Below are 15,349 nucleotides of genomic sequence, written 5' to 3' on the forward strand. Positions count from 1 at the left end.
CAATAAGACTGATCAATATCAATCAAAAGGGGGATGACTTCCTTTAGACGTATCGCGAGCGCCTTCGACAATATTTTATAGTCCGTATTTAGGAGTGACACAGGCCGCCAATTTGTGACGTCTTGCAAGTTCCCTTTTTTTGGAAGGAGACACAAAACTGACCTCCGGCAACTTAGTGGCAATTCACCTTGTTCAAGGCTATCATGAAAGATGTCAAGTAGAGTAGGGCCTAGAATGTCCCAAAAGGCCTTGTAAAATTCAACTGGGAGGCCGTCAAGTCCAGGGGCTTTCCCATCTTGAATCCCTTTAAGAGCAACAGTAAGTTCTCCGAGAGAGATGCCAGGCTCCAGTTGTTGTTGCTGGTCTTCAGACAGAGATGGGAGCAGTTCAAACATCCCGTTTCTGTTTTTCTGGTTCACAGTTCTCAAGGCAAACAGCTTTGAATAAAAGTTCCGTAATTCATCCTTGATGTCACTTTGAGAAGACAGAAGCGCACCGGCAGAAGAGCGCAAAGCGTGAATTTGTTGAGGGATCTTGGCTGTCTTTTCCAAGTTGAAAAAGTCTTTGTTTGGTTTGTCAAGTTGGATATTGTCCATTCGCAGTCGGACGAAAGCACCAGATGCATGCTCTTTCACCATTTCAGCCAGTAGTGTTCTTTTCTCTGACAACTGCTGGACATTTTCGTTGGACATTCCAGATTTCTGCTCACAATAAAGTATATCGTTTTTTAAGGCAGTTATCACACTGAGTGTGTTACAGGTATTATAACGGCAGTATTGCTGGCAAAAACACTTAATTTGGGATTTTGTGCAATCCCACCATTGCCTTAAATTTAGGTTGGAAAACTTTTGCATTTCACATTCCTTCCATACCATTCTGAATGCTTCTTTGAAATGCTCTTTGTAACAGTTTGACATTGAAAGTCCAATATGCACTTCTACAAACGTGATGATTGATGAGGTAAGCCACATACAACAACAACCATGTGATGATCAGAAAAAACAGATGGCCTTATATAAGAATTCTTGACAAGATTTACCTATATCATGGTTAACATAAATTCTATCCAAACGAGCCATTGTCAAAAGATTTCTTGCGGCACAAACCCACGTGTACTGCCGGATGTTAGGGTTCTGTACCCGCCACACATCCACAAGTTGAAATTTTTTAATGAGCTGTGCCAAAGGCCTTGCACTCGGTGGATGACACAGTGGGCTGAGAGGGTGAAATATTGGAAATATCTCAATATCTTGGGTTAAAATAATCCCCTGATAGTGGTTGAGGGCTCGTTAGAAGCGTATTACTAAGCTTATTACAACGAGAAAAAATTTGTTTTTAAATTTTGATTTTGAGGGGTCTGGGCCCAAATTACCATATTTGGGAATTTCGGGCTCAAAACACATTTTCGGGTATATCTTGGCTTAAAAGAATCCCCTGATAGTGGTTGAGGGCTCGTTAGAAGCGTATTACTAAGCTTATTACAACGAGAAAAATTTGTTTTTAAATTTCGATTTTGAGGGGTCTGGGCCCAAATTACCATATTTGGGCATTTCAGGCTCAAAACACATTTTCGGGTATATCTTGGCTTAAAAGAATCCCCTGATAGTGGTTGAGGGCTCGTTAGAAGCGTATTACTAAGCTTATTACAATGGGAAAAATTTGTTTTTAAATTTTGATTTTTGAGGGGTCTGGGCCCAAATTACCATATTTGGGCATTTGGGCAACATGAAAAGGGTTGATTTAGGGGTAAATCTGATTGCATTTTTGGATTTCCCAGGTCAAAAAACTTCCCAGTGTGAAATTGTAGCCCTAGAACTTGATTCAAACTCAAATTATTCAAGAAAATGTTAAAATGGAAATAGACGCCCCGGAAACGGCTTGCAATAGATTTTCGAAAATTGACTTTTGTGTGAAATTCATTTTTTCTAATTGCCACAAGTCAGATTTCACAATATATGCATTCTCTAAGGCACTGAGACCTATATTTTCAGAAAATATACACTGGAGTAAATCTGGCTTGTGGCATTTTGAAATTTTTACAGATATGTGGCAAATTTTGGGTGGAAAAAACATCGATTTTATGGGTAAATAATCAAAAATCGGCAAAAAATTTGACCGAAAACCTCAATTTTTGGCACTTGAAGGCTGTACAGCCTAATATTTGATTAGATTCAGTGAACTTGGTACATTTATGGTTTAGTATGAAAGAATTAGGTTTAATGGGCATAATTTTGTCATTTTCTTAGCCTTTGACAGATTTATTGGCAAAATACAGTTTCCGCGAAACCATTGAGCTAAGGTTATCGCAAAATTGAAATATTGCCGATCTTCTAACGTTCACCATTTTTCTTGGAGTTGAGCTTTTGACTTACTTTTTTTTTTGTTAAACTGGATTTTTATTCTAGTTTCTGAAGCACTCAGAGCCATTGATGCCTGATAAGAGTCCATTTTTGGTAATTTCCAGGCTCCAGCCCACTGTGGATGAGGCTCAGGAGTGTTTCTATCAAGTTGTGGGTTGAGGGTACAGTTGTAGTCTCCCCCCAAACAAACCAACATGGACAGGTCAATAGTGCTTAAAAAACCCGCTAACTTGTAAAGAAAAGCACTTCTTGCAGAGTTAGCACTAGGGCAGTATACATTAGTCGTACAAATATTTTGGTTACCACTGACAAACTCCACAGATAGTAAATGGCCCTTGCAAATTTCCCTACATCTGATCTCCAACGGCTGGATTCTCGGATGTAACACAACTGCCACACCAGCCTTGGCATCAACGAAAGCACTGGAGAAAAAGTGACAACCTTTAAAGATTTTACGCCACTCAACCTCAGAAGACTGATTTGCATGCGTCTCTTGTAACATCAGCACATCAATGTTTTCATTCTGAAACATTTGAAACAACTTTTTTTTTTTTTTGTATACAGAGTCGAGGCTCGTGAAAGAACTAACATTTATCAAACAAACAAATCAGACAAACAAGCAAACAAACTATATAAAAAGGGGAGCGGTCGACAAGATGGGGAGAGAAGGGGAGGAAGCACACAAACACATTTGAGAGCAGGGACATCGGGAGATGTGTGGGAGGGAGAGGGCCTGGGGGGAGGCAGGATAGGTACAAAACGTAAGGCCACCAAGGACTTCCAGGAAAGAAGTCAAAAGTCACCTAAAAAGTGGATTTGGGGTGAAATTAGCAGGGGTAGAAAAGATCAAGGTTTTGGATTGGGGAAGATAAGAGATGGTGGTGAACAGCCGTTTTAAAGACCTGGAGGGAGGAGTGGGATTGAAGAGAGTGAGGGAGTTTGTTCCAGAGGCGGAGAAAAGAGGAATGAAGGAGTGAAGGTGAGCAGAGAGACTTGATTTTGGCAGTTTAACCATAAGAGGGTTGCAGGCTGATCTTGTGCGACATGTAGGAATATTTGGGGGACAGAGCCCAGAGAGAGCTGGGGGAGCAAGGCCGGAGAGGAGTCGGTAGAAGACGGAAAGACCACCAACCTGCCTGCGGTGAGTAAGTGAAAGGCCGTCGAAGATAGCGTCATCGCAGGAGATTCCAATGATTCTGAACGCTTTGGTTTCAACAGCATGAAGCCGAGCTTGGTGTGAGGCAGGAGCACCAGCCCAGAGGGGAGAGCAGTACTCCATTGAGCTGCGGTTGAAAGCCTTGTATGTGGTGAGGAGCTCACGTGTGCCAAGGAAGGACTTCGCACGACGGAGGATGCCCAGTCGGCGACTGACTTTGGAGGCCAGCTGGAGGCAACGCACACAACTGCGACCACCGTTGATGTTTAAGGATGCTACTTTTATCTCCACTCTGTTAACTATTCATACAGTTCCTTGCCCGCTCGAGTTACACATTTTCTTAGCCTCTGGAATTGAGGTTCTGACATGTTAACCTGATAAGAGTGGAGTAGAGGAGGTTTCATCAGAATCAAGTACTTCGTCTTGATCTGCACCTTTTCCTACCATTTGTTGAGCACTTAGTTTTGGAAACAGCAATTCCACAGGGTCAAGGACCTCCAGGCTCTTTGCAGACCCTTCAAAATTTACCATATCCCCTGTGGCTATAAGTATGTCCCCCACCTCATCATCCCTTTCATTTTTATCTGTCAGGGAAGGGTTAACGTGATCCTCACAGTCACAAGGACTTCCCCCTTTATCTATTTTTTCCTCACTAGCAGATCCAGCTGCTAACTCGTCTGAGCGAGTTTGGTTATCAGGACAAGGACTTACCACATCCTGAGAGGATCGACTATTTTCCGGGTCATACTCAATCTCAGCAAGTGATGCAAGCGAATCTTCCTCACGTACATACACTTCCGGTACCATCTCCATTACCGCCAAGGAGTTTCCGGTGTAGGCCTCACCCTGGAGGTCCTGCGAGCCTGACACGATCTGAATCTTACTTTGTTTTTCTTTGAAATCACAGGATTCATCACTTGAACGCTTCTGACCTTTTTTCCTGGTGTCCACTACGGATACTTCCATGGTATCGTCCGCACTGTCGTGTACAGTGGACGAAATGGGAGAGGGTTCAACCACTTTCATTCCCACCTTAGGTGGAGGGGCAGGGTTAGTCACCTCACGTTCGAAATCTATCACTCCCTCCTCCACCCCCCCCCCCCGGTCGGAGTGGTCGGGTCTGGCGCTTCGCTTACCGCAGTAGGTGCGGTGGATGGGTTAACCGCTCGATCCACCTCCGTCCTCCTCCCCTTCAGTGTGCGGTGAAGAGGAGTCGCTCCTCACCAATCCTCCGCTTTCCTGCGGTGTAACCGCATTGGGGCAGGCACTCCTCACATGCCCATAAGCCCCACACTCGAAACACGTCATAGCCTCCGAGGAGGCATACATTTTGTATTCAAAGCCGTTGATTTTCACACTCCACACGACATTGAGCGTTTTTACATTTGCAGGCAGTATCATGTACACCACCCTCTTGAAGGACATGACATGTTTGAATCGATCGCAAACATTTCGCATCGGCACCATCGAAATCCTCGATACGACCTTACCGAACTTGCTTAATTGTTTACGTAAATCCTCATTTCTAATAAATGGCGGGATATTACTGATGTTAATCTTTACCGTCGGGGCTTGTAAAGCGAACACGGAGAGGAACGTGTTCGGTTCAATGAACAAACCTTGTTCAACTACACTCGCTACCATGTGCTCTTCGGACAAAAATACGATGAATTTCTTATTCATCCGAGAGGCAGCGCGAATACTGTGTGCACCAACGATGTTTCCAATGGCGGAAAGCACATCGTTAATTTCCACCTCGTTGGGAGGAACACAAGCTAGCCCGTGTTTACGAGTTCGCGATTCGTACGTAACTAAAGAAAATAATAAACGTGCGTTATAAGCACAAAAATGGCTTACAAAGCGACGTCAAAGCCAGTACGCCGCACCCAAAATGGGCCCGCTCTCAATCCTCTCTCTCTCGAAGACAAGGGTGCAGAACGGATGAAAACACAATGCCGAAGCACACAGGATGGAAAAGGAGAGGGAGGGGGGAGGGGAAAAAACGCAACGGGCTCACCAGAACACAGAGCAGTTGCTCACAGCCGCCATGACGCCACACCCAATGCACCGACAGAGACAGAGACAGACAGAGAGAGAGAGAGAGAGAGAGAGAGAGAGAGAGAGAGATTTGATTTTTGTTCCTCTTTATTGAAAGGTATCATTCAATGTGATTCCAGACAATTATTTCCAAACAAAAGGGTTATGGCTTACTTCAAAGAAAAATACATGCAACACATGCAGAGGAAGAGCATGGTGGATGGGGTAACATAGAAGCAAAGATTCCAGATTATAAATTAATTACTAGAACACCATTGACCAAGCTACATAAAGATTGTTTGGCACACCATCGTTTTTCAAAGACAGCAAAATCATGGGTTTCAAACTCAAAATGGACACGAGATGTAACCGACGCTTTAAAAATCCATAAAAGGTCATCAACTAAAATATCAATGTTCTGCAATTTCCGTTTTCATGAAAGATAAATGGCAAGCTTTGCTTCAGAGCACAAGAAGTTCCCTAAAAAACATTCATTTTTACCTAAATGAGAAATATTAAAACCATATATAAAAACACAATGTGTGAAAATCAAACCGAGCCCCTGAGTCACACGTAATAAAATATTAAAAAGGGAGGACAGTCTCGAACACTCAATGAAGGCATGAAAAATGGTTTCGGGGCATCGCAGAAGGGGCACAATTCTGAATTTTCAGAACATATGCGATGGGACAGAACATTGCAAGGCAAGATGTAGTGTGCCAGCCGCCATTGTAAATCCCCAGAGCGCTTGACGATTGGCTCCTTATACATCACGTGCCATTTGATTGTTGCGGAATGGCCAGCTTGAAGCAACGCTTTCCAATGAGCTCGTGGCTCTGCAGGTCTGTCAGGAATGAGAGTGTTAACACTTAGACTATACACCGAGGATTTCTCCATCGAGTTAAAGGAGATAAAACCCCGAAATGAAATTAAAAGAGGAGGAAAAGGACATTGGGACAGAGGGAGGGCAGCCTCAATCTCTGGATCCCACTTTAGCCCGGTTAGTTTAAAAGCTCGTGAAATCACAGAGAAAATCCTTCCAATAACTCTGATGGATCTCACACCAGTTGCCACGGCAACATTAGCAGCTGGCTTCCATCTATATGTAAAGGGATTCCTAAGGTGCTTGACCCTGGTAAAGTTGACATCGATGAACTTTTGCACAAAGGAACGGTCACTACAGACCCCTTTAAAAAAGGGATTAAAGAAAATTGGTTCATTTAAAAACATTTGGAGAGTATAGGCACTGGTGTCGCGGCAAAACGCGACTGTCCGCCATGCTTCCAGCATACTTCTGTAAAACAAGGGGATCGATGTTATGTCCACCCTCGCTGCGTCAAGAAGAAAGATTTCGTCACCGAAGCCAAGTCTCCCTGCTTGCCTGAGCAAGCAGTGAGCAAAGGCTTTCCATGGTACATCGGAATACAGCAGCCTTCGTAATGCAAGGAGGCGAAAAGCCATGACTTTACTTGTTACGTCTATCAATCCCTGTCCACCTTCAGCAATGGGCAGACTTATTACGCCGGGCCGGAGCCAGTGCTTCCCATCCCAAAAGAAATTGATAAAAATACTTTGGAGCTTTTTAAGAATAGAACCTGGAGCCTGTAGTGCCATAAACCTATGCCACAGCATCGATGCCGCAAGATTATTGATGACCAGAGTACGACCCCGATAGGAAAGCTGTCTCAATAGTCCCCTCCATTTTTGCAGCCGCTGCTCAGTCTTGGTAATCAGCGATTCCCAGTTTTTAGAAAAGAAATCCTGAGTGCCGAGAAAGACCCCGAGGTAGCATATCCCATCCTGTGCCCACTCAAGCTGCATTGGCAGGGTCGGAGGGGGGATACCATTCTGGGGACCTAAGTAAAGAGCTTTGGACTTCTGCCAGTTGACCTTTACGGAGCTAGCCAAGGTAAACGCATTGGTGGACTCGACCAGGGCACAAATATCTTCATCGGAATTAACAAACGCGCATAGGTCATCCGCATAAGCGACGGTCTTTACCGGGTTGGCCAATGGCAGAGGACAAAAACCACAAAGCCGTGTGCGCAACCGATTCAGAAGAGGCTCAACGGAGAGGGAATAAAGAAGGCCGGACAAAGGGCACCCTTGGCGAATACCCCGAGTCACAGAAAAAGGCTGACTTAAAATATTATTCACCTTAAGCAGGCTAAAAATATTATTATACAATAATTTGATGTGACCGATGAAAGTTTCACCAAAACCAAACCCCCGTAAAACAGCAAAGAGATAAAAATGATCGATGGCATCAAGAGCCTTTTCTTGATCTAAAAACACTAGACCAACATTTCTTTGTTCCGCGGTACAAATGTCAATCGCGTCACGCACAATAAAAATACAATCATGTATTGTTCTTTTTGGGATACAATATGATTGATCGGGGTGTACAATATCCCCGATGACAGGCTTGAGGCAGTTTGCGAGAGTTTTTGAAATAATTTTATAGTCAGTGCAGAGGAGGGAAATTGGATGCCAATTCCGAAGTTGTTGTAGGTCTCCCTTCTTGGGTATAAGGTAGGGTGCATCAAACGCCCTTAGGTTCTTGGATTTTAATGTCTATTCTCTCAAATGTTACACTTGTTGGTAGAAGTATGTATGCAAAAAATAAATGAAATCAGAGGTGGTCCTGGGTGGCCACCGGCCACTTTTATATATTTAGGGCCATTTTCGGGGCCGCACTATGTAAAAATGTTTGATTTTGTTATTTTACACCCAAACCTAGTCATGTTTGGTATCAAATTGAAGGTCTTGATGAGAGGAATACAAATATAACAATTTTATGCAAAAAACGATGGTTTGATAATTAGTTTGTATTTTTACATGAATGAAATCGGAGGTCTAATCGTGGGTCCCATACTAGTAGTCTAATAATATCCTTTATTTTCTTTCAGATGGCAGATAAGAAGACCAGATTAGCAAGTGCCATTTTTGGTCTTGGCAATGCTTTTACAGAAGCAGATGGTACATTGACAGGAGTCCGCCTCCCAACTTGCCGGCAGGTTCTTCGATGCGTGATGTGGTACATCCAGAAAGAAATATGTGAAGGCAAACAAACTCAGCCACTGAAATGGAAATCTGCCAGCATCGTCCTTATCCAGCTGAAAAAATTCTACACTAAAGCAAATATTCCTATGCTTTCAGACCATCAATGCTGCAAACTAATACTTGACCTTCTTAATGACAATAACAAATTGCGTCAAATACCTGTTTCTCGCCGAGAATCTCCAAGCACTTTGGCTAAGTTGCAAACCATGAATGATCGTCTTGATAAGACCTTTGGTGTATGGACAAAAGATGCAATGACAAACATTAAGAATGAGGAAGATAGAGTATTTTTAGAGTCAATGAAATCTGACAGAGTAGCCTCATTTGGTGGTGTTGACAAGAAGAAAGTTGATAAAGATCATAGAAAAGAAAAACGCCTCTTAGCGGAAGCTTCAAGACGAGAACGTCATGAATCATCCAGTGTACAAGAGATGACAATTAGTTCTGTATGCTCTGATGATAGTGACTCTGCAGATAGCTTGGAAGAAACTGAAGAAGAGGCGATTCCAGAGTTTCAAAGGAAGCGTAGTCACCACAGATCAACATATGCAGGTACATCTGCCTTTATTCCTCATGATATTCTGAAAAGACATTCAGTTGTGTCTGTTGCTACTCGACTAAACATAACTCCTGTTCAACAGGTTGCGCTCACCAAAGCTGTAATTCAAGAGGCAGGAGGTGATCCACGTCGTGTGGCCAAGTCGTACTCAACTGCTGATAAGGCTCGACGATCAATAACAAGTGCTATCGCCAAAGATATTCAAGAAAATTGGATCGCCCCAACAGCTGCAACACTTCACTGGGATGGCAAGCAGATACCAACGCTCACAAACAAGAATGTCAAGGAAGAAAGATTGCCAGTGTTGGTTGGGAATGCCACTGATGTAAAGCTACTGGGGGTGGCTAGATATCCTCCTGGAAGTGATAGGTCATCAGGTGACATCATTGCCGAGCACACTTACACGTATCTACATTCATGGAAGTGCAAACAATCAGTTGTCAACTTATGTTTTGACACAACAGCATCAAACACTGGACACGTTACAGCTGCCTGTGTTACCATTCAATCAAAACTGGACCGTGCTCTTCTGTGGTGTGCATGTCGCCATCATGTTGGAGAGGTAATCCTGGATCATGTGTTTGACGTTCTCAAAATTGAGGCATCAAAGTCTCCAGAAGTATCTTTGTTCCAAAAATTCCAGAAGAATTGGGAACGCATATCGCATGCAAAGAATGAAAGTTTAACCAAAATTGACATTTCCATGTACAATGACTATGCACAACAGCTGCTTTTATCCTGCAAAAACAAGGTTTTAAGCACAATCCGCACAAGCGCTTCATACTGTAGGGAAGACTACAAGGAAATGGCACAACTCTGCCAGGTAGTCCTCGATGATGATGTCACAAAACAAGGAACACTCCACAGACCAGGGGCCATGCATAAAGCAAGGTGGATGTCAAAGATTCTTTATTCCATCAAAATATGCCTACTTGAAGAGCAAATTTCTCTACTACCTCGAGGAACTGTAACAACACAACATCAACAGAAAAAACTGAAGGAGTTTGTTGTTTTTGTTGTTTATATTTATTGTGATTGGTGGCTCATATGTCAGTCTGCTTCAAATGCCCCATGGTTTGATTTGTGCTTTTACAAGACTCTGCTCAACTATAAAGCTGTCAACTCAACCATTTCAGTCAGCGCTGTGAAAGCCTTTGATAGACATTTGTGGTATTTAACCCCAGAACTGGTTGTTTTGGCACTGTTCAGCAATGCAATTCCTCAAAAGGATCGTCGTGCCCTTGCAGATGTGTTACTGGCCATACAACCAGATGAAATGCCAAGCACTCCAAAACACCGCTACGGTTCTGGATATGGCAAACCGTCATTTCCAAAAATTACAGAAGCGACAACCCTGGCTGATCTTGTGAACGAGGACTCGTGGTTTACAGTAAACCTTCTTCACCTAGATATGACCTTCCTAACAGAGGATGTTGACACTTGGCAGAACAATGAGCACTTCAAGGCAGCCAAGTCCATTGTGGATGGGCTTAATGTTGTGAATGACCCTGCGGAGAGAGCAGTAAAGCTCGCAACTGATTTTGTCTCAACTGCAAGAAGAGAAGACCACTTCCAAAATCTTCTTCAAGTGGTTGAATGTGACCGCAAAGCAAGGCCAAATTTGCGGAAACGAGCAAAGTTGGAGTAGTGACATTGGCGTTGTGCTTAATACATTTTCAAACTTTTAATCAATGAAAGTACAATACTACAACACTGTACTACAACTTTGTAATATGAAGAACGATTTTGGTTAATTTTACATTGACATGTAAGGTTGTTTTAACTGTTTGATATTAGGCATTTAGTAAAAGTAGGACTTTACTTTTGTATATAGGTATAATGGTTAATTTTACATTATCTTGTAGTTAATTTTACATTATCTTGTAAAGTAGTTTAGCTGTGGCCCTAAATGGCCCTAAATATATAAAAGTGGCCGGTGGCCACCCAGGACCACCTCTGATTTCATCTATTTTTTGCATACATACTTCTACCAACAAGTGTAACATTTGAGGGAATAGACATTAAAATACAACAACTTTTTGAAAATCATGGGGCGTTTGATGCACCCTAGTATAAGGGCAAGTACAGCCCTACGGCAACTGAGTGGTAATAAGCCTGAATGCAGGCCCTCAATTAAGAGGCCGAGCAGTTCGGGTCCCAGTTGGTCCCAGAAGGCCTTATAGAGCTCCGCAGGGATTCCATCCAGCCCCGAAGCCTTGCCGGTGGGCAAAGTTTGCAAAGCGGCAAAGAGTTCCCCTAGGGTAACTTCTTCGTCCAGTTGCTGCCGTGCAGACTCAGACAGGGTTGGCAGAGAAGCAGTCATTGAAAGAATCACATTCTTCTTTGTGTTCCTAGCACAATACAAATCTGAAAAATATTCTTTGGCCAAATTTCTGATCTCGTTTTGGTCCTGAGTCGTTCGACCTCCTTGCGTGCACAGTGAAGTTATTTGCTGGTTTCTCTTCGCTCGCAGTTCCAAACCGAAGAAGAATTTCGAAGAGGTATCAATGAAACGCAGGTTCTCCATTCATAATCATATTAGAACCCCTCGAGCCTGCTTTGCGCAGAGATTAGCAAGGAGGGCTTTCTTCTTCACAATTAAAGAACAAGTCCTTTCAGCGCTCTGGGCTGGAATGTTTGATTGCAGACACAAGATCTCTTTGGCGATGAGAGTTTGCATCGCTGTTTCATTCTTCGTACAAAAGGAGTTATATTGTTGGCAAAATGACCTAATCTGGGCCTTTGCGTTATCCCACCATTGCCCAAGGCAAGAGAAGGAAGGCTTTCGCAACTTTATAACTTCCCAAAAGGCCCGGAAAGCATCAAGAAACGCTTCATTTTGCAAGAGGCTGACGTTGAAAGTCCAGTAAGCAGCACCGCGATTCCGGGCCGGAGAAAGGACATGAAGAATGGCCATATGGTGGTCCGAAAAACCGCTCGGGGCTACAACAGCGTGGCCCACAACATTTAAGGAGTCACTGTTGACATATATTCTGTCCAGCCTCGCAAGAGACAGCCGGCCATTTGCACAGCGGCACCATGTATATTGACGTGCGGATGGATTCTGGAGCCTCCACACATCCACAAAGGAAAACTTGGACAATGCTCCCCTTAGAGGCACCAAGCTTGCTGGATGGGGCTCTGCTCCATTGCGATCAAGAGTGGGGTCCATTGTGCAGTTGAAATCCCCACTCAGACAAACAATACCATCAAAGTCAAGGTGCGTGAGAGTAAAATCCAACTGTGTAAAAAAATTAAATCTTTCTGTGCTATTACTCGGTGAATATACATTTAGGATCGTGTGCTTATAACCATTAAAAAAGAAATTCACTGAGACTAAATGCCCTTTAATAATTTCTTTAAAAGCGACACCCTGTGCACAGAAAGAATGATGCAAATAGACAGCAACTCCAGCACGAGAGCAGGCCAAGCTGCTAAAGAACCACTGTCCTTTCATCATTCTGTTCCATTCACTAACGCAAGAAGGGCTACACCTCGTCTCTTGCAAAAGAACAATATCAAAGCGTTTATGCTGGACAAGCGACTTTACCAGGGCCTTACGCAGGGGGGAGCACCCCCCATTAATATTTAAGGTTACAATAGAAAAGGTCATCTTGTAAATTTAAAGATGAATAGTTAAGTGGGGAAGAAGTCAGACTGTGCCTGCAACTCCTTCCTGGCTTTGAGCACACATTTCCTAAGGCGAAACACTTGTGACTGTCACACCAAGCTGTTCTGCCTTGAGGAGGAGATGTTTGGAGGAAGTTATGAAAGCAGACAAATCTGGGAAAAAATTATTGATTTTGATTTGTTTCTTTCGAAACGTGTCTTGAAGAAACTTTAAGATCTTGGTGGGTGACACTTCAGCGCCTCCCTCGGAACCTTGAGCCAAACCTGGATCATTCCAGGCTTCAATACTAGCACCGGAGGCAAGCGACGAGGCACCGTCTGAGTCATCATCAGAGTAGTTTCTATTAACATTAACACACTCTGATGTGAGTGTTTCCACAGCGGAAAATTCGCCCTTTTCCAGAGGCAGGACCGGTGTTTCCGTAATGGGGGGTTTAAAATCCAGGTGAGAAACTGAGGTTTCTGCAACGGAGGCTTCGCACTCTACCGGAGAAGAGGTCGTTACATTTTCCGCCTCCATGGTTTCCGACATTTCACACTCAACAGGGAGTGGGGGTGCATCAGGCACCTCATTAGAGGTCACCTTGCCAGTAGTCATGGAGGTGTTTACGATCGGTTCTGGGGCCGTTGTGCGCGGCTCGCAACAATCAGGTGCGGAAACGTCTTCTTCTTCTTCTTCTTTGCCTAAAACACTGAATCTGTTTTGCAAAGCAAAACCAGCCGTGGACGAATCCGTTTCTGAAACAGGAACGTTAAGCTCCTTTGCCGACGCCATTTTTTTCGGACGGCTCGATTGCACGTCCTCACCAACCCCGCCACGTTTTTGCCTCTTCTTGGAGGTCACAGTGATGAAAACCCCGTCTTCCGTCGGGGGTTTCTCAGTTTCAAGCCTCAGAAGTGAAGGCTGATCCAGCGTCCTGGATGTGCCACATGAGGCAGCGTTTGGCTCGGTCCGTGTCGATGTGCCACTTGAGGCAGCGTTTGGCTCCGTCCGTGTCGATGTGCCACCGGACATGGACGTCGGACAAGCACCTTTCAAATGTCCGTGCTCCCCGCAGGTGAAACACGTCATCGTCTCCGTTGCGATGTACATCGTGTAGTTTCGCTTATCAGCAACCAGCGTTGCCGACGCACTGAGCGACTGGGCGTTGTTCTTTAGCACGATGTAGCAATGCCGTCGGAACGACATTATGTGACGAACCGTTGAATCGGATCACAAACGAAGAGGAATCATGGAGACTCGTGACACCACGGTCCCAAACTGTTTTAAAACGGACACAATATCTCCGCTTTTCACGCACGGCGGAATATTCGACAAAATCACTTTCACCGCCGGCGTGTCCATCGGACTCACATTAACAAAAATGTCCGGCGGTACCGACAAACCCGTTTCGACCGCCTGGGCTACGTAGCGCTCCTCTGAAAGAAAAACCACAACTCGTTGGTTCATCTTCGAAGAGAGAGAGAGACAGAGACAGAGACAGAGACAGAGAGAGAGAGAGAGAGAGAGAGAGACATAAGAAAGCCCAAAACCAGTTGAATGAGTGATTTTTATATTGCAGGCACCTGCAACTCACCACAGCTGAGTTCAATTCCAAAGTAAAGAAGATTCACCTGCTTGAAATCGATTTATTTCCAACAACTTCTAAAAGGTGCCAATAATATTGTCTGGGCCATTTAAAGATTTCTGTGTGGAATAAGGTAAGATTTCGTAATCTTTCAGCTTTTTTTGTTTTGTTCCACTGCAAACCAATGAAATACAGATGTGGATACCGAATGCTTTTTTAATTTCAACAATTTTCTGGAAGAAAGAGTGCATTATTTGGAAAAAGTGCAAGGGTGCCAATATTGGTGGCCACGACTGTAATTAGTTTGGATGTTATCACAAAACAACGTTAACTGGGACGACGTTAAGTGGGGGACACCCTGTATTTTGATTTTCGGAAGCAAGGATGGAAAACAGAATGATGTTGAGGAGGTAGACGTAAGATATTTCGGAAGAAAGAAGCAAAACGAGGAATATGGCGGAAAGGCCTATTCCCTTGTTTGTCCGTCTCTGTCTATTTCTTCCTCCGTCCTGCTGTTGGCATTTCTCCCTTCAACTCCTGCTGTTACTTTAGATATGCGCGTCTTGTTCCCCCTTCTGTGTTCTAATTCTAACTCTTCCACGAACCTTGACCATGTACACAAAAAGTGAAGACTTTCACGAATTATATTTTGTGAAAAGTGAAGACCTTCATTAAATAAAGTATTGTACGTATTTTTTAAAGTCCATTCTCCTGAAGAGGAAACATTTATGCCACCACAAAATACCTACAATAAACATCATAATACAGCATAATTTACATATAATGACCACTCTGCCACATTATGCAACAAAATTATGTCACTTCAAAATACACTTATGGTTTAGTTTTGGGAGAATAAAGTACACTGCACCAAATTACAGATTATAAACGGGGAGGAACAACAGATAATAATCACAAAGGTCTAACCAGAGTGGCCTCAAAATGAATATCACTGGTTAGATCTCTACCTCCAGGG

Source organism: Myxine glutinosa, chromosome 1 (assembly GCF_964187855.1).
Source record: "Myxine glutinosa chromosome 1, kmMyxGlut1.1, whole genome shotgun sequence".
Classification (NCBI taxonomy): Eukaryota; Metazoa; Chordata; class Myxini; order Myxiniformes; family Myxinidae; genus Myxine; species Myxine glutinosa.